Consider the following 20,818-nt stretch of genomic DNA (forward strand, 5'->3'; position numbering starts at 1 on the left):
TTTGGCACCATCATTCTTGGAGTCACGGTTTCCGTTTTGGTAAATCATATCCATTGTGTGACGAGTTGGGGCTTTGTTAGTAGTTCATTTGTTTTTCGATTTGTGATGTATTATGTAAATCCAGTCCAGAGATTTGGTCAGGTGAATTCAGTGCGCTGAATATGTCCATCGACGACATAATATGATGATATTTTGTTTAGAATGGCGACTGAATTGGCATGGCATTGCTACTAGTCTTCGCTTGGTTCATCTTTTTTGCTAACTTGTCCCAATTTGCAATGCTGAAGTTGCATATAGATCATCAGTGCGAATGATGCGATGAATCTGCTTTACTAGTAGAGTTTCATGTGAAGAATTGATTTGAGATCTATCTTAGTTCTGTTAAGATCAAGGTAGTATTCTTCAAAAAAGATATCTTATAAATTGATACATAGTAGTAGTAAATACAGTTGAACGGCCATCATTACATCTGAACAAGTCTCTTTATTATATGAGTGTTGTCGTCGCAATTCAAATAGGATGCTGTTCTCATTCACTGTTTGGTTGTTTTTTGCACTGAATAAGATCACCAGTCCAAACATCGATCATAAACATACAGGACTCCCTGACATCATGTCTCCAAATTCTTCAGTTTCTATCTAATGACGAAAAGAAATTTTACAGCTAAAGTACAGATTACATAAAATCTTATTGCCCATACATAAAGTACAGATTACATAACACTTGTCTTTCCCAAACAGATGACCATTTTTCAATAGAAAAATGTCTAACTTCGATTTGCTCTGCATCCATGCATTTAAAAGCTCTAGCAGAAGGATGAAGGCTCCATCCGTGTTTACCGCCCTGGTCAAATCAACATTTCAGTCGTATCAGATAAATGGCACCAGGATTTAAAATATGAAGATTTTTCATTTCCATACATAGTATAGCTGCTAACTTTATGTTTCTCTGAATCACCATGATATTAAATGGACCATCAATCAAAGCAACCGACAAAACATGAGGGGAAATACACAACAGCTTCAGCTGATAGCTACTGATGTTTTGCTTAGCACATTGCTCATGGTTTGTCTCAATGACTTCACTTTCAGCTTTTTACATAATATATCAAAAAGACAAACCAAGAAGAGAACTGTGATATAGTTTCATGTAAGGAATAACAAGACTGAAGCAGAGACTGCTAGCGGTGGTACCTAGAATGAAGACGTGGTAGAAATAAGTATTTTTAGATAATATAATTATAATCTCATGGCTACCATCATGTCCATCTTCCTATGCTGTTCTTGTGCGCGCTTATTTTTTTCCTTCTCTTCATCCCCTGAATCATATTAAGCATTATAATCAGATCCTCACTCTAGTAAACTGAAGGTCCGTGGTCCAATTATGCGAGGGGGCATTCTTGTTCAGTTTGAATTTTACCTCTTTCTTTTGATGTTTTCTCCACCCCAAGTTTCTCCTGTAATCAACTCCGGTCTGACGAGTCACGGGGAACAAATAATCACAGTGGACATAGGTACAGGGGCTGGGGCTGGCTCCGCTCATGGACCTCTCGTCATGGCATAGCCGCTCAACCTCGCCCACGGGCGGCTCGCCTGCACATACCGAGAGGATTAGAGGACACAGAATGACAAATTACCCGGACATACCGAGAGGCTAACTTGCTATTGTTCGCTGTACCAACGAATACGTTGCCGCCCTTCCGCGATAGTGGGCAACCTGTCCTCCGGTCGCCACGCCTCCATCTGCGGCATCTCCCTCATCCTGGCCGCGACTGCGGCCCTCGGCCCCGATCTGTCCGGCCGCCACCGCCGGTCTCACCGCCAACTGCAGCCTGCTTGTTCGCCGCGACATGAATGGGTATTAGGGCTAGGTCGGTCAAAATTATTGTAGCCAAGGAAAAAATAAAATACACCAGAGCTGCTGAGATTACCTTTTTGCCCCTTAAGTGAAGGTACTCCGAGTGTTTTTAAGTCAGTACTATGTGGGATTAGCAATGGAGTACCAGATCATATGAGCCACAGGATCGGAGGAAATGGACGGACCCATTCTAGTTTCGGTGTGTTGTTGTTGTAGTCCTTTAGCACCTATGTATCTTGCCCTGGATGAGTGTGGGTCGCGTGTGGTGTGTTGGCGTTTGTATCGGTTTCATGTGTTGGCGGTTGTTGCTTTATATATAAAGCGGGGCGAAAGCCTTTTTCGGTAATGTCTCCTACGGCGAAACTGAAGAAATTAGACTGCGGAATGCATAGAATGTAGCTCAGTTGGTATACAAAGAATTTGTCAATCCTTGCTACAGAAGCAGAAGTTGTGACATAAAACTAAACTAAACCAGACACCGCAATGAATTTGTTTTTCAGATCATAATAATTACATAAACACAAGGAAAACTTCAAGCTTCAGACACTCCATGAAATTGCAACTCGGGCTATTAGTGAGCGATTCAACGCGTTGTCACACCAGAGTAAAATTCCCAACGGTTCTGCTGAAAGCGGTTCATTGAGTGAATCTCCTCGGCAATTCCAGGGAACCTATTGGTTGTCCACCAGAACCAATGAAGTGATCAGTGTCGTGGATCCTAGAGCCATGAGCCTTGCCCGGCGGGGACACGATCTGGGGCTCCCATGGTAGTTGTGTAGGAGAAACCTCGCAGGTTGCTGACGAAGCAACTTAGGAGGCCTGAGCTGTGGAAAATGATGATGTCGGATATGATGCGACGCCAGCGTTGCAAACGAGGCAGGCATGGGGAAGTAGGTTTTCGTCGTCCAGCGGCACCACCGCCCGCGACATCTTGCCCTCCTCACAGCTCGTGCGTCAGGGGTAAATGGTCAAGTGATCAGGGTCGTGGATCTGCATTTGCACAAACACCTAGTCAGTAATTTAGTCAGGCCATATGCCTACACTAGCTTCTGCAGATCATTAGGGAAAACGTTAATTTTGCTCCAAATTTGGTTAAAAGAGCATCTCTGATTAAAAAGAGACGGAGCAGTATAGATCAAGATAAACTTAAATAAGCATTTCATTAACCTTGAGGAAGTTGACTCTTAAGTGTCCATTCAAAGCTGTAGCTCTAGTACCATATATGCTTCATGTACAAAGTCTTTTTAGACACATCATTCCAAGGATTCAACCCACCTTGAGCTCCCTGCTCAAATACAAACACCATGGCAATTAATTGACAAGTCCATATCTTAATTGCAAAACCAAGAGTGAGTTTTCAGTAGTACAAACCAATTCATGTCTTGGGAAGCACGGATCACATAGTCAAGTAAGCAATCACCATGAACCAAGAAGCCTCGTGTTTCCGATCATTAGAAAATGATGTGAAAGGATGGGAGTGACTCGACAAGGAAAAGAGAGGCCCATGTAACGCAGAGTGACCCCAAGGCATGTGTGATGTCCTCGGTTTCGATGTTGCATGGGAAGTAGGGATTTGCCAAGATATGCATAATGGATATGAAGTCCTACTAAGCATATGCAAATAAACCATCCCACAAGATGAACAGAATTAGCTATGAGTGCTAAGCTCTAAATGATGAATAAATGGGTAAGAAAAGTGATAAGTATAAAGCCTAAGCAATAAGACTCATCTCGCTCTAAATGAAGACTGAGAGCTTGATAGAGAGAAAACATGGCACCTATCCTATTCTACTTTACCTCTTCTTTTTTTACTACCTCTTTTGTCTTTTTTCCTTTTCCTTTTTCTTTTTTTCCTTTTTTTCTTTTTTCTTTCCTTTTCTCTGCCCAACAAAAGAATGAAAGGTGCCAACCAAAGCTCTAATATATGAAAATAAAAGCAAAAATGGTTGGTGAGTTTCAACAAGCACTAATAATGATGACCAATATGCCTCCTTAAAAGATGTGCAAAGCAAAATATGAATGTGCATGGCAAAAGAATCCACTACTTGGAATAGCAAATGAGGAGGTGCTATGATAGGTAGATATGATGGACTCATTGGAAAACTGAATTGGTTAACGGGGTTTCTTACCTCTCACGCTCACACTCTTTTTAGTGAGAAACTCGACAAGGGGTTGGGGATGTACCGGTGGAGTATGCTAGATCCCATTGTAGGAAATGCAATGCCAAGTACTGATGAGGCTAGCAACATAAGATAAAAGGATGATCGGCTTGGAGAACATCTTGTCATGATGAAATGCAAACCTGAAAATGTTAACTCTATAAAAAGGTTGTGGAAGCTTAGTAAACTCGAAAACCATTTAGTCCTGAACTAGCAAGTACACCACCATGTCTTCATGAGTGACCACGAAGCTTTAAATGCACTATTTTGAAGCATAGCAGAGGAGATAAGTACACCTGCACAGAAGATAGAATTGTGAGAACACCACAAATTTCTTCCAGGAACAGAAAAACGCACACTGAAATGCCATTAACTGATTTGTCAACTTGTGAGAAGATAAGTGTTGTGGAGAAGAAATCTTCAATTAATGCTCTAGGAAAAGTACTTTCCAAAGAAAAAAAGGAAAACTGAATATTAAATTCGTTTCACTGCCTATATCTGAATATCTGATATGTCATGAGGCTAATTGGATTTCTTACTGAAAGATCAGATGGTTGGGAACAAACTAAAGAGTTTAAACATAAAGATCAAATGTATTTACCAGATTTATGTGCCTGAAGAAGATAACACAAGACTGTCATGTGAGAACTATGCATCATGCATTGGTGGACTGAATCCCACTGCGGTAGAAAAATGTACAACTCCCAAGACAGAGAGTCCTGCACAGTGAATGGAAACAGAGAACTGTTCAGTTTAAGCAGCAATGAGGCAAAATAAACCTCAAACACGGTTTTCCATGCATGGGATCAGAAAAAAGCAAGGTTAATTTGGGATAGATACAAGCATGGAAATATGCCAATTATTGAAGTACAGTATGATTATGCATGTACTGAGTACTGACCAGATTATGGACAGACTGGAACATACATATTGAGATCTCCAGGATAGCATTTCTTCAGCTGGACTTAACTTAATCATGTCATTACAACTTGCTTACCAGGAGAACCAGGTCTGCCTGAACCGGCAGGACCACACCTTTTACCGAGATTTATCTAAAAAGACCAGGGTAACATCATAACATTAGCTTCTGACTGTACATCTCTAATTGAATTATGGAACATTCAACCAGAGTAAGGCACTTACAATGCATCACCCATTGGTAAGTGAGGTTAGTTTGCACGTAAACAGCTTTGCAGCGTACAAATCATCTGGACAAGTGACATCCTAATTTAGTGTTGGCTGATCAAAATTGCACAAGTATTCTGTGGACAGGAATGGACCTTTTCTTTTCTGTGTGCAGAAGTAGGTACTTACCAGCACCTGGTGGTTCCCATAACCCTTCATACATGGAGAAAACTTGAGATTTTTTTTACGAAATTCAGCACAAATTCAAAATGTCACATGATGAATTTGTGAGACTTCACTTCATGTTGCTGTTGTGAATCATGATCCATTTCCTTGTAGTGAAATTTGCAGTGCTCCTAAATCTGGTTCAAAAGAAAGTCAGACCTTATTATGAAGATAGAAAAATAGAGCTCAACATGTGTCGATCTTATAAAGTCCTAGTATACACTTCCTTGGATTAAGAGAATTCGCAGGCTTTCCCGTAGTTTGGTTCCGAGAAATATACAATGTTTCAATTGCTTAAGTAAAGACAAGATTAATGTATGCAGCAACTTTTTCAGATTGGTGTGACATTTAATCTTAAAAAGTTCACTTGGCACAACTAGGAAATGATTATTTTTATTTTCTAATATCAAGGTATCTATACTATTGCCAGAGCAGTCTTAAAGTTCCATTTTACATATATGCACTTACCAGATCTATAACGCTTGTAGAAATCCTACAAGTGTACAAAAGTGGATAATTCCATGATAGAGTCCTGCACAATAAATGGAAACAGAGCATTGTTCAGATTAAGCAGTATGTACATACTGATCAAAAAGATGGTCTGGATATCAAGTGTACATACTGACCAGATTTTATGTACAGGCAGAGCAAGCCACAAGACCCCCATGTGAGAACTGTGAGTCCTCGAAGGGCTCAGAGATGTGCAACTCCAAGGTAGAGCACTGCAGTATTAAAACCAGTGGGTTGTTCAGAAAACTCGTTTCTTAGTAATGAGGCAAACAAAACCGAAAAAAATGTTTTCCCTTGTATGGATCAGGAAGAAGCAAGGTCAATTGGGGACAGAAACAAACATGGAAGTATTACTATGTGTTGACATGAAGGGGAAGTGGCTAGGAAAGGGTGGATTAACATACTGCAGATGAAATTGCTAGGCAGTAAATTGAACTATTGGATTATGGGTTGATGAGGCATGCACTGACCAGATCATGCACAGGATGCAAGATACAATTCGTGCTCGCAGTGGCAACTGAGTGTCAGAGGACTGTGCTTGGATACGGAGAGAATTCAACCAGGGTAGAAGATTTACAAACAGAAAAGGCGAAAAGCAGACCCTGCACAGAGTATTAAAAAGATGTGGTATATTCAGATGAAACAACAATAATTACCGTAATCCAAACAAAAAGTGAATGGCTTTGATGTTTATGAGGTTAGAGAAGGCAAAGGGAATTCACGTGTAGGTACTAGGAGTGAGTAGTACAGAAGAAAGAAGTGTTTTGTTTACCTTGGATTGGTCAGAAGAAACTTGCTGCACCGAAAAGAAGATAAAATCCTGCAAGAGTAGATGGTGAGAGAAAGATGCAACGTTAGTTAGGGACAAGATGTGAACGGTTAACGTCGTTGTTCACATGAAGGGAAAATGGCTACTGTAGAATATAAATTTCGAAGCGGCACGAAATTGTTACTGGAGTTATGGGATGATTACGCACATGGTGGATGAGATACAGACTGAAGTCTTGGTGCTTGCAGTGGCAAAAACTGATGAGAGCCTGAGAACGAACTACACTTGTATACAGAGAGAGTTGTACGACGCTGACGATGTAAAAAACAAAAAGAGAGCCCTGCACAGAAGATTAAAACAAGTGATTTATTCAGTTCAGATGAAACGTCAGTAATTCCTAAGAACCAAACAAAAAAATATGAATAAAGGGCTATTGTAAAATAAATTTCGAAGCAGGGCATGAAAGTGTTATTGGGGTTCTGGGATGATTACGCACATGATGGATGATACAGACTGAATCTTGGTACTTGCACTAGCAAAAACTCATGAGAGCCTGAGAACGAACTACACTTTGTATACAGAGAGACTTCTACGAGGGCTGATGATGAACCAATCAAGGAGAAAAAGAGAGCCCTGCACAGAAGATTAAAATAAGTGGGTTATTCAGTTCAGATGAGACGTCAGTAATTCTTAAGAACAAAACAAAACAAAATCTGAATGATCTCGAAGCTAACCTTGAGCGAAAGCAATGGGAACTGTTGAGTAGGAACTATAAGAATGAGAAGAGGATAAGGACGTGTTTTTTACCTTGGAAGGAATTGTCAGGCGAAGATTATTGGAATCGTCCCTATTAACCTGCGGCACTGCCTTTTAAGCTGCTCGCTGTTGCCGTAACTGACCACATCTAGTACTCGCAAGGATTTGGGGAGCCCGTCCTCGGGAAGTGATTTGATTTCAGGACAACTCGTGATGCATAATTCCTGCAGAGAACTCGGGAGGGCGTCCTTGGGCACCGATTTGATGGCAGGACAATCCTCAATCTTTAATTTTCCCAGAGAAGTTGGGAGGCCGTCCGAAAAAGTGGGAAGCAATTCGAGCTTAGAACACCCGTAGATCAGTAATTGCTGCAGAGAACTCGGGAGGCCATCCTTGGGCAATGCTTTCATGGAACAGAAGCGGATCTCTAATTTCTGCAAAGACCTCGGGAGGCAGTCCTTGGGCAGCGACTGGAGGGATGGGCATCCACTGATATATAATTGCTTGATGCTGGCAAGTGTATGTAGACCTGCAGGGAGGAACTGCAATTTGTGGCAGGAAATAAAGTAGAGTTCTTGGAGGGAGGTGAGAAGCACTAGGGCCTCTCCTCTGATGGGCTCCACCTCTTTGCTAAGATAGAAGGACAATGTGGTGAGGGAGGTAGAGAGCAGGCTGCAGATGGACTCTGCCAAAACTCGTATGCTCAAGGTATGTAGTTTTGAGGAACGGCTGACGCTTAGTTTTGTGAGGTCCTCCATGTGGCCAAGATGGAGTACTTCCAGGTTGCATAGGTTTGTGAGATCCAAATTGTCTTGTTCAACGTTGACTAGTTCGAGTGTTTCAAGGGAGGTCGGGAAAGGGAAACAAGACGAGGAGGAGCCCGAATAGGAGGAAAGCAAATTGGAGCAACCATCTGCGATCACTCGGCGGAGGGAGCGTAGACGCTGGAGACCTCCTGCTGCTTCGTTGTTGCCGCCCCCTGAACCAGAATTGGGGACTATTCTCAGCTCACGGCAATTGTAGACTTTTAACTCCTGTAGTTGGGTAGGCAAGAGCAGCAGTCCTCCTTCTGCCATCACCACTATTTCCTCCTCTTCGTTTGTGTGTTGCTGCTGTGATCCACTCTGCTGATTAGACACACCAAGTTCTGTTATCTTTTCGCAATCAGCTATACTCAGGCTGGTGAGCTTGGGTAAATGAGAGAGCAGTTGAGTCAGTTCTTTCCCGCTAGCCCCACTGTCAGAAATGCAGAGTTCTTCAACTGGAACCTCATATGTGACATGGCTCTCGCCTCTGATTGGCGACAGAACAATACTCGAACGACCCATTATAGTGAGGTGCTGCAGAGATGTTAGCATTTGGATCATGTGCAAGGGCAAAGGAGGGCAATTGAATAGAGAAAACTCTTTTAGACCACTCAAATAACAGAAAGACAACTTATTCCAAAACAAGCTATCTGTACCATCCGCTGCCACAATGGACAAGTGTAATCCTGGTATGTACATTCCTTCTGAGTAAGTGCGTAGCTGAAAATTTGATCCTGATTGTTCTATCTTAATGGAGCATGGAGTACGGGTCCAAGGGATAGGAGGCATTGTCCTCAGGTTTGGGCATCCTACAACCGTGAACTCACGTAGTCTAGGGAACAAGGTCATGTTCGCTCCTTCTTGCGCTGGTTGAGAGCAAGTAGAACATGAAAACGGCAACTCCTTAAGTTCAGGGCAGTCTTCAATAATGAGCACTTCCAGGTGGAAGAAGAACCCGCAAGTTTGATTTCCAGCCCACTTTGTCAACTTTGGCATCTTAACAAACACTAGCTTTTTCAAATTTTGAAAACCTTTTTTTTCAAGACATTTTTTTTGGAAGTTTGGGTTTGAGATGCAACACTTGCACTCATCACGGAGCTCATCAACCCACCAGAACTCTCCTAATGGTGGAAAAGTTTTCCAAGATACATCAGCCAAGTGAAGAGATTCCAAATTTTTGACCAAGAGGTTCTCACCTAGCCATGTTGGGCAACTAGTGCCTCGGTGCCCTCTAATGCAAAGATCTCGAAGGTCACTATGCGGTACAAGATTTTCAAGAACATTTCCTTCTCTTGTAGGATCCGTGTTAGATCGTTGCACATCCCACTCTAATGTTAGTTCACGCAAGTGGTTTCTGTGTATTGGCCTTATTTCCTTTCCCCGGGCCCCTTTTTCTTGCACCTTTTCAAGATTATAAATGCTAAGTGACCCTCCAAGCTCTGTTAATTGCGCTAGCTGACTTAGTTCGAAACCATTAGTTTGTTTTCCAACTTCAAATCTTCTTAATTCTGAAAGCAATTTAAGTTTTCCCACCTCAGGTATGTCAGAAAGAACTAGAGGCATATTACGCAGCTTTACAAGGTTGGTGATATGTCTTATCGAAACAGGGACGTTGCATTTTTCAATATTTATTATCTCTAGATGATAAAATCTGAACAGCATACTAGGCAAGTCGATGTGGCCTGTGTTATGTGATGGCTCAATCCTTAGGTAACGAAGATGGATAGTTTTTGAAAAGTTATGCAGAATGTCCTTCATAGAGTATGATGCTCCAGATAGAAAAATTGTGCGAAGTGCTTTAGCTTTTCTAAACAGATCACAAAAGGTCTTGGCGAAGCTTCCATGGTATTGTCCAAACAACATCAGAGTACGTAGGTTTTCAACTTTCAGTCGTTTACCTAATGCACTCAAATCCTTTTTATAGTCGTCGAAACTGATTCTATCATTAACATCTTTATCATCTACAATTATGGATAAATGACGTATATACGAGGAGATGTGTATGGACCTGATATTAGAACTAGATATACTAACGCATTCATACGATGAAACCTTGGTGGCCAATTCATGCAATAGATCATGAATAACATAATAATAACGACCATCTTTTTTTTTGTCTTTCTTGAAAAACCCGTAATTGACCAACTCATTCAAATGGTCTAGTCCAACATCTTCAGTCCTTTTATTTTGATCATATGGTTGCAAAATACCTAGTCCTATCCACAGTTGAACTAACTCCTTGCTATCAAATTCGTAATCTTCTGGAAACAAAGCACAATATACAAACAATTGTTTTAGATGGAAAGGGAGAAAATCATAGCTAAGTTTGAGGGCTGGCATGATGTCACTCTCACTGGTTTGTAATTCCCACTCTTTGCTTTCTAGAACCCTTTTCCAATGGTCCAAAGTAAGTTGGTTTCTTAGTAATCTACCTACAGTTTTAGTTGCAAGAGGGGAACCTTTCAAATGGTCCACTACTTTGTGACCAATCTCAGATAATTCAGGATGTTCTTCCCATGGCTGTTGCTTGTTACCAAATATACATGTTTCAAAAAAACGCATGGTGTCTGCATCATCTAGTCTTTCCAGTTTTAGTTCACCATTGGTTGTCTTAACCATTTCTGCTACCTTTGGTATTCGGGTTGTGACTATAATCAAATTACCCTCAGACTCTACCTTCTTTAAAGGTGCTATTAGTTTTTTCCACTCATCCTCCTGATATGTCCACACATCATCCAAGACAAGTAAGAATCTCTTAGCTTTTAATCTTTGTTGGATAAGTTCGTCGGCACTAGCGTTAACCTTTTCACCAACAACACTATCGATTTTTTTGGCCATCTCTTGTGCCAACCTATCTGCACTGAAATCAAAAGAGACACATATCCAAATTGAAGCCTGGAAATATCTATTTACTTCTTGGCATATGTGTTGCGTAAAAGTTGTTTTTCCAATACCCCCCCCCGGTCCAAAAATTGGAAGCACGTTAAGTTTATTGGGACAGTACTCGCGACTAATAATGCAATCTACAATTTTCTTTTTTTGGTCATCCCTCCCGTATAACTCAGGTTCTATAATCTCTGATGTGGTCTTGGATCTGTTTTTAGCAATTTCTTTGGTATGGGTACGGCTGGAGCCCAACAAATCTAGATTAAGAATTATGGAGACCTTAGCACATACTTCCTTCAGCTGCTCTACCATGTCCATCATTGTTTTAGACATTTGCACCCTATCAAACATCAATTCTGGTGTTTCTATATCACAGTCTCTCTGGCTTGCACACTCTGAAATGATAGGTTGAGGATCATCATCATGGACAGATATGGGAGAGTAGCATGGAAAGTGTTTACCGAAAGTGTGGGCAGCATTGCGAGCAGTTGCGATGACCTTGGGCATGCATTTGCCATCAACCTTCTTGACACCCTTGTTGGCGGGCGTCAGTGACGAGGAGCCGATGCTCTGCCTGCCACACAAGCGTACACCAGATAGGCATCCTTGCTTGCCATCATTTTCTTGGTGAACACCGGGATCACTTTCTTGGTCACCATCACGGCTAGCATCACCCAAGCACGGGAGGCACTTAAGTTTGTTGGTAACATGCCTCGCCGTGTGTTCAACATTGATGCGGAGGCCCTGGACAGAACCCACAGCATTCATGTCAGTGGCATGGTAGGTTCCTTTAAGGGCGTCCTGGATGCGGAAGTACTCCAGCTCATCCAACACATCATCAGCCCCGTATGCCAGCTGCTGCAGCTTGCGGAGGAGCTCCTTGAGTGCAATGCCACGGATGTCCCTGCTCTGCGCATTCTCAAGCATCCCATGCGCATACAGCAGCTCCATCTTGAGGGCGTCGATGTTGCGATCAAGCTCAACACTAGCTGCCCAGGACTCCAGCAAGCCATCCGTGACGGGGGCCAGCGCCTTGCCCAGCACCCACTTCGTTGCGCCAATGGCGGTGTCCATCCTCGGGCTGAAATACCATTTGCGAATAAATTAATTAGTCACCATCAGAGAGGGGCAGAGCCTGGATTTAGACATGGCAGAGGCGAGAAACCAATTTGTACCCTTATTTATGACCCTGGACAACAGTTTTTTTTGTATCCGCATCTTGTTGTGGTGATCCGAAAAATAAATATTCAAAGCATTTGGATGGCTAACATGATAGCAGGGTACCTACAGGTGCGCCTACTGAATTCGCTGAATGAAACAGCATAGCAGGCACGAGGAACGCAGCTTCAAGGAGAGCTCACCAGTACAGGAGGCACAGAAAGATGACGCCACCAGCAGTTCTGGCCAGATGAGGAGGACGCACGGGGGCCTGTGCTCTCGAATGGGACAAGAGCGTGTTTGGTTCGCGTCCTTGGAACCCGTGTGTCTGACCAATGGAGGATCTCGGGGATGGGATATAAAGAGCTGGGAGAAGCTGCGACTGACCCGAAGCTCATTTCATTGAAGAAGAGAACTGGACAAGATTCTTTGCTTAGGCCTCTGGTTCCCGCTATCCCAGTTCCATCCTCACAAGAAAAGGTAGTGAAGAGGAGCAAAGGCAGCTTCTTTGCTTGTTGCTGCGGCATAAGAAAGCATGTCCTTTTGGTAAAGATAAAGCAGGGTTTGATTCTTCCTGTTTGGTTTCCCTTTCCTTCTTCCTCTGATATGTTGTCAATCTATAATGCATGCCAAGTACTGCCTACTTGAAACTGTTCTTAAGGCACCGATCGATTTTAAGCATTTTCTCTTACACTTGAGACATGCAGATAATTAACCTCAAATAGCTCTAAAGCGACAGGTGCTGCCATTGCACTACGTGGAATCTGATACCGATCACAGTGGACATAGTAGGTTCCTGCAACAGGTTACCTAAAAAGCGTGACAAATTAGCTGTGCAATTATGTGCAGTGCAAAGAGAAGTAGTGAGAGGAGCAAAGGCCGCTTCTTTGTTTGTTGCTGCAGAATATGAATGGGTGGGTGCTGACTTTACACTTGTTTCCTTTCTTTTGGTAAAGAAGGATTTGATTCTTCCTGTCTGAATTCCTTTTTCTTTTTTCTCTGGTGAATTGTCAATCTATAGTGTGCGCCAAGTACTACCTACTTGACACTTCCTCTTACTCCTGAGACATGCAGATGACTACCTCAAATAGCTCTGAAGTGACAGGTGCTGGGACTGGACTACGCCGAATCTAATACCGATCACAGCAGACATAGTAGGTTCCTGCAGCAAGTTACCTCAAACATGTGAGAAATTAGCTGAGTAATTATGAACAGCAAAAAGAAAAGGGTAAGATGCGTGATTGTCTATAGGAGAATATTATTTAATTAATTGCACACTATAAACAGCAGATGCTGCACATCAGAGATTAAATTACCATTTCGTCACAACCAATAAATAAAAACAAGAATAGATAAAATTGCGATTGCTTGAGCCCAATACACAAATACTCCCTCTGTTCATCAATATAAGACGTTTTAGACTGACCATACAAGTCTCTAAAGCATCCTATCTTTCCTCTATGGTGTTCATGGAGTAAACTCGCAATACTTGTGTCGAAATGTCCTTCCTTTCCTCTCTGGTGTTCGGTCAATATATCAGTACAGAACATTTGAAACATGCATGCATGATAAAGCACTGCTGCCATTGCTGGTTGAAACACTTTCTATGCAGTAACAAATAGCACCAGGAAGGCAAGTGTATTTCCAACATTCATTAGCTAAAATCAAATCTACTGACCTAATACAACACGGAACATAATCAAATGGAAACAGAGAGAAGAGGCAGGCACGCGCACGCACGCAACATAGAGGGTTGATCTTCGCGTGAAGCATACAGAAGGGAAGAACCAACATCGAAGAAGCCACTTCCTGCATCTCGGCAACCAGAATACAAATCTAGGTACCTGTGGAACAATCAGTGTCATCAGTCAAATGGAAAGACGTTTAAGATATGCAACCTCACAACTTATAATGATTCAAACAGTAAACATTAACTCCGCCATAAGGAGATTGTACCAAAAACAACAAAGTTGAATCATCTCGGTATTGTTGGGAAAAACAGCAATGGAAACAGAGATTATCAATAGGTAATTCGTGATGTACGGGCACACTTTCAACTTCTACTGTTAGCACATTCTCAAGTATCTTTGCCATCTTCTCTCACTGGAGGCTTTACCAATTGTTCAAACCCCTACTCAGAGGCAAATGCTAAACCATCTAGCTTATGAATTCAACTGAGAATTTGAAATATTCTTCGTTATCATGGACATATGATGGGATCATGTGGAGTAGAAAAGAAGAAGCATCAGGTTAGCTCATAGGCATACCTTTCAGAAATATACGAGCTCGCTAGTCACCAACTAACTGAATTTAATCAAATTCATCATGTAGAATCCTCAAGCAAGGGGTCTTATTAATTAAAACTTCCCTTCGGTACAAAATAGATGCCATCTTTTTTACACTGCATGGCATAAAAATAAAGCCCTGCGCACTCCTTCAATCATATCATGTTACTAAAAATAAAAGTAGTAATTCGTGATGAAGGCACTTTTAATGATAAATCTAGTCTTATAACTTTGCTCATCTGTTCAGTATAAAGTCTCCTATCGTGACCCAATTGAAGAAATTAGACTGTACACAATGCATGGCTACAGCCTACAGCTAAATTTCATTGTTCAACTTTTAGGTTTCAGCTGTCATATTTCTACCCTGAGAAAGAACTACACGGCAGCTATGCACTAGCACTATAGTTATACCATTCTTGCATATGTCAATAGACAGGCAACAATGAAATATAGTCCAATTAGTATACAAAGAATTTGCCAGCCTTGGTTACAGAAGCAGAGCATGTGGCATAAACTAAACTAAACCAGACAACGCGAGAAATTCCAGATCATAACAATTACATACACCAAACAAGCATGTGAAGAAAACACTATAGAGCGCCATTGCTCTATGTTGAAGTCAACAAGCAGCAAAGAATAATTGATACAACACTATTTAAAGTAATTGGCTTAACATGAAAGGATGTGAAAGGCATTCCATCAACCAATTACTGAAAAATAACTTGGTTTTGTTATACCGGCAGTACAAAGGCACACTATTACCTGCATCCTTTCCCAGTTCATAACCATTACATAAAGCACCACCACGACTATCCTAAAAGTTTGTGAAGTTCTTTCTAGATGAGATTCAAACTAGTTTTTTATGTAGTTGTCTCCAACTGTTATATTTCTCATCTTCTAGAAATAACTTACAAGTTTTTCATGTAGTTGTCTCCAACTGTCATATATCTCATCTTCAAGAAATAACTTCACAAGCTAGTTTTTCATGTAATTGTCTCCAACTGTTATGTATCTCATCTTCTAAAAAAGAACTTCACCGCCACACTAAACTGATGAGAAAGTTTCCTAGCTCCGACTTGAACCACATTGTCCAATGATAATGTTAATGAAAAATGAGAATATTAGAAACAACTTGGCATCATATTTATCGACAACACATCAGAATGATGCCATCACATCGCCTCATTGATTGGGAAAAACTGCACTGCATCTATATGCACTAGCACTACCATTATACATTTATTGCATATGTCAACAGGCAGACAAGACAACTATGAAATTTAGTTCAATTATTATAAAGAGAATTTTTCAACCTGGCCACAGAAACAGAACTGGTGGTATGAGCTAAACTGGATATCAAAAACTATTATTTTTGTAGGTCATAAAAATCACATAAACACCAACACACAACCGTCAAGACATAACACTACAAAACAAAATTCATATGTGCTGAAGAGATCATATCAAGCAGCAAAAGAATAACTGATATGATACCACCTAAAATTGTTAGCTTCACATGACAGGATATGAAAGGCATTCCATCAACCAAATTATCAAAAAGTAACTTGGTTTTGTTACCATACAACCATTGGGAAAGAACACTACAGAACAAAATTGGTATGTATTGAATAGATCATCAAGCAGCGAAAGAATAACTGATACGACACTACTTAAATTGCTAGCCTAACATGAAAGGATGCAAAAGGCATTCCATAGACCAATTATCAAAAAGGAACTTGATTTTTTTATACCAGCAGTGCAAAGGCATGTTATTACCTGCAGCATAGACAGTTTCAAATGGATAATAGCAACGCCGATTGTTGGTGTCGAAAAGTTTCTTGCACTGCAGTGGCTCAAACTTGACCGTGAAGAGGCTCCTACCGGTCCACAGGAACACCAAATTATTATCCTCAGCATACCCTTCTATGTCTAAGTAATCCTTTGAATCCATGGAGAGGAACTCGTCCAGTTCAACAGTTCTTCCCATGCCCCATGATGCAACATCATCAAAATCGGTCTTCCTCTTCCATAATTGGGCGGTGAAGCCTGACACAGAGAGCAAACCCAGCCCACCACCCTCTGCGCGCATGACAGTGAAGCGCCCTTCAGGACTATTGAGTCCTGCATCATAAGACTTATCTGCCGGCAGCGGCATCACGGCTAGGCTCTCCGTCTTCAAATCGAACTCAAGGAGATTGAACAAAGTAGTACCAGCGAGTATCCAGTAAAGGGAATCCCCAACTAGCACAGCGTGCTCCCAACAAACCCTGGTGTGAAGGGAGTTCCCGGATGGCATTGGTGTTGAGAATAGAGTACCCCACACCCCAGTCTCTGAAGAGTAAACACAGGCGAGCAACTTTTTTTCATACTCTGACGCTACCAAAACGACCTGGAAGTGGACGCCTCCGGCACCGGCAGCAGAGCGAAGCACCGCCCCATTGATCAAGGAGTTGTCTGGATCGAACTCCGGGGGATAGGCTAGGAGGTGCTGCTGGCAAGTGACGGGGTCCCACACCAGGAGCTGCGGCGTCTGGTCCAAGATTAATACGAGGCCATGGCGGCACCCGAGTACTCGGACGTGGGACTTAAACTGCAAGGAGAGGCGCCCGGGCGGAACGCGATTGGGGGCGCCCATGGTAGGTTGGAAGCAGAGCTCGGGAATACCTCCGCGGAAGCAGCCGAGGAGTGGAGGGTTGCGGCGGTGGTGGATGCGGAAGCGGCGGGAGAAGGCTGGGTCGGAGGCGAGGCAGCGCCAGCGCTTGCAGACGAGGGAGGCGCGCCGGAGGGAGGACGGGAGCGGCGGGAGGCGGAGGAGGATCTCGGGGAGCAGGTCGTCGTCGTCCAAGGGCATCGCCGCCGACGAGCGGGAGCGGAGGAGGGGGCGGCGGCGGGGGCTGGTCATGTCTGTCAGACGCTCACTGATTGGTGGACTCCAAATGAATCGATCAGGTTGACTGGCTGAGGGACCAACAGGCTATAAAACTAGGCTGGACAGTGAACGAAGCCCGGCCCACTTTCAGAAAAGGACCACTGAAGCCCACTAGTCTTCAAAAAACTCAAAAGGTTCATTAGTGATATGCAGATTGCAGAGGTGGACTATATGATTCTAAAAACGTTACCATTTTCCAACTCAAAAAAAGGTGACCATTTTATTCATGAGCTGCTAAAAACACTTTCCGGAAGTTTTTATATCAGGTTCATCAGGGCATTTTCCGATCCGGACGGCCATATTATCAAAAGTTTTTTTTAAAAGCTGACTACACTTCACCCTTATATTAAATTTCGCAAGTTCCCCAAAGTGGTGGATATGAGTGTCGGTGAATCGTATAATTATGCCTCAAGAAAAAAATGTTGCACACTGCGAGTTGGCCCTCACTTGGGCCTTTGGTTCTTATACGTTGTTAAGGTTCTTTATGGCGATGGCCCGATGAGGTCTGTTTTTGCCAAAATGAAATTTTGAATGAACATGCTCCTTTTGCATTACCACTTTGGCCCGAGTGTCTACATAATCTGAATGTGTACGTCCTCATGAGCCTGTATGTGTACTGTGTACATGAGGTTGAGCTTTTGTGTTCGGAACAAAATTCACAATGAAATCTGAACGTGTATAGCTAGCGCCGCAAAGGATACAATGCTAGCATATTGTACTTAGCATTAGGCAAATCAGCTAAACATGAAGATGCGGACGTCCGTATGTGCCTCGTGTGTACTGAAATTGCATTACTCAAATATTTCAGTGTGAACCGGTCCGTACTGAAATTTCAGTATTGGAATATTTCAGAATCTTCAACTGTCTACTGAACTTGCAGTTTTTAAATTTTTCAGTGTGTACCCAGAGTGTACCACTGTCTACTGAACCTGCAATACTCAAACATAATTTATTCTTTGCAACTAATTACGCTGCCATCCAGAGGCTATGGATGGAGTAGAAGTGCAGGTGAACATCAAATTCTACCACTACAACCATACAAATTTAGCCTAGGGTTCAAATACATCATAATCCAGCCCCCAAAAGCATGCACTCAAATCTTCATACAATTTATTGACATTAAAATGCCATCTAGCATTCCCCCACTGAACTATTATCATCACTACCCCCACGACTGTAAGCACAAGCAGTAGGAAGATTGGGAGTGGGGAAGCTTACTCCAAACAACTGCACCGTCGTCGTTCAGACGAGGAGAGTGGCGAGGGAAGCATGGAGAACGGCGGGGAAGCGAGGTCGCGACCACTGTCCTCCTCCTCTTGCGCTTCGGAGTCTCCGGTGACTCGGTTGGAGGCTACACAATCTGCAACGGCACCTCGTGCACGGTGGCTTCCTAATCCAGTGGATGCTCTACCCTGGATCTGAACGCCCACCACCTCCGCCTGACCCACTCGTTGGGCGAATCCGTCTGCTCCAACGCCCAGAGGAGGATCTCGATTTTGTGCATCAGTTGTGCGCGGGGGGGGGGGGGGGGGGGGGGCTCTTTGTCCTCTCCTTCGTCATTTCCTTGAGAGTGGCCATTGCCATCCAGTTCATCTGCCTTGTGTTGTCAAACCAAGAACGGATCTCCCTCAACCTGGGCATTTTGACCTGGTAGATCTGCTACTCCATCGAGGTTCTTGCTTCGATGGAAGAGGGGGGTGGATGTGGAAAAGAGGAGAAGAGCAGAGTTGCGGCGACGACGAGGAGGAGATGGTTGCGGTGGATTTGGAATGCAGGAGAGGGAGGAGATGTCTGCGGTTCTGTAATGGTGATGGAAGAGGAGAGGACCATGGCGGTGGTTTTGCATTGGACGAGAGGGGCGTTTCTGTAATGGCGTGCAAATTTTTCCTATGACTAAAATGCCCCTAGATTAAAAGGTGCCCCACATTGTCATTAATACCGGCCCCACAAGTTTTAATACTTTCGAATACTTTCATCCGAGTACTAGCCAGTACTACGTATGTGTGTGCCGTTAGATTGAGACAAACGAAGGACTCCAAAAAAGCCCAATCACTGTAAAACTTGTAATTGTACTTAGCATTAGGCAAATCAGCTAAACATGAAGATGCGGACGTCCGCATGTGTTGTGCCCGCCAGCCATAGCAAGTAGTCAAAACTTGCGGACGCGTCCGCAGTGTACACCTCTTTGTCTGGTGGGACGCGGCACAATGTCTCCACTCATTTAAACGTGATCACTGTTGAAAGAAAAGAAGAAGAAAAAAACAGCAAGCGTCTCATGGAGCAGGAGGCACGTGACGTGCCGTGGCGCTGTAGCGGCAGCAGGCCAGGATGGCCGACGGTGAGGGCAAAGCCGGGCGGCGCTTGCCTGGCGTGATTTGATTTGCCGAGCGCCATGTTTCTGTCTCCTCGACCTGGAGCCCCGTCCATGGTCGCCGCCCCGCATAGCCCGAAGTTTGTTTTTCAAGGCGTAGCCCAGAGTTGAACGACCTCACTTCCTCCCGGTTGAATGCCGGTCGGGTTACCCTTGGGGGTATGCATCGAAGGGGCCATCACAACTCACAAGAGGATAGCCGGCGATCGAGCTCGAGCGCGCAGAGAGTTCGGCAGGACAGCCATCAGATCATGAGGTCAAGGTGATGTGCGGTCTCCGAAACTGTCTATATGATCGATCATCGATGCTCCAGAGAAACAAGAACAGATTATTATTATTTTGCAGGAAAACAGGAAAAGAAATAAACACGCCAATGCAACTGCTTACCGTGTTTAGGACATAACAAAGATTCAAGCAAGACCCCACAGGCACATAAAAGAATAAAAATTCAGTACACAAATAATTCAAGTTTAGCTAGCACAAAGATAGGAGCTAATGGGTTCTGCGCTACAAAAAATCTGAATTCTCAAGTGTCATGTTTGAGGCCGAGACACTTGTCAAGAAATTGAGTTGCAAGGCGAAGGTCAATGGTCCTGCTAAGCTCTTTTCCTCCACATCGCCACCAGGTACGTTGGCCAAACTACAAATAAAAGTGAGGACAATAGTTTCAGAAAACTAACACTTGACCTGTGCATTGTGTCATTGCCGAACACACAACTTATTAGCTATTCTAACATTTGAACTTCATGTGATTCGCCATAGCTATGAAGAACATCCAGAGAATTGATATTTGCCAAACTTCATAACGAGTGTGAGGAGCATCCACAGAATATATTGACAACAAAAATCAAAAGAAAGAAGCTTCTTGGGGCACATCCAACATAACAAAACCATGGAGCAGATTCAGGTTTTTTAACTTAAGACAACAATATCATAACAGAGAAGGTCGTTCCTGCTACCATTGCAAGTGCAGTTGCATATA

General features: G+C 43.0%; 1 pseudogene; it reads right to left on the reverse strand.

The window, feature by feature from the left end:
* Positions 1 to 2,225: 2,225 nt before the first annotated feature.
* On the reverse strand, positions 2,226 to 17,471 carry LOC123143319 (uncharacterized; annotated as a pseudogene).
* Between the last annotated feature and the right edge of the window lie 3,347 nt (positions 17,472 to 20,818).

This window comes from Triticum aestivum, chromosome 6D (assembly GCF_018294505.1).
Source record: "Triticum aestivum cultivar Chinese Spring chromosome 6D, IWGSC CS RefSeq v2.1, whole genome shotgun sequence".
Lineage (NCBI taxonomy): Eukaryota > Viridiplantae > Streptophyta > Magnoliopsida > Poales > Poaceae > Triticum > Triticum aestivum.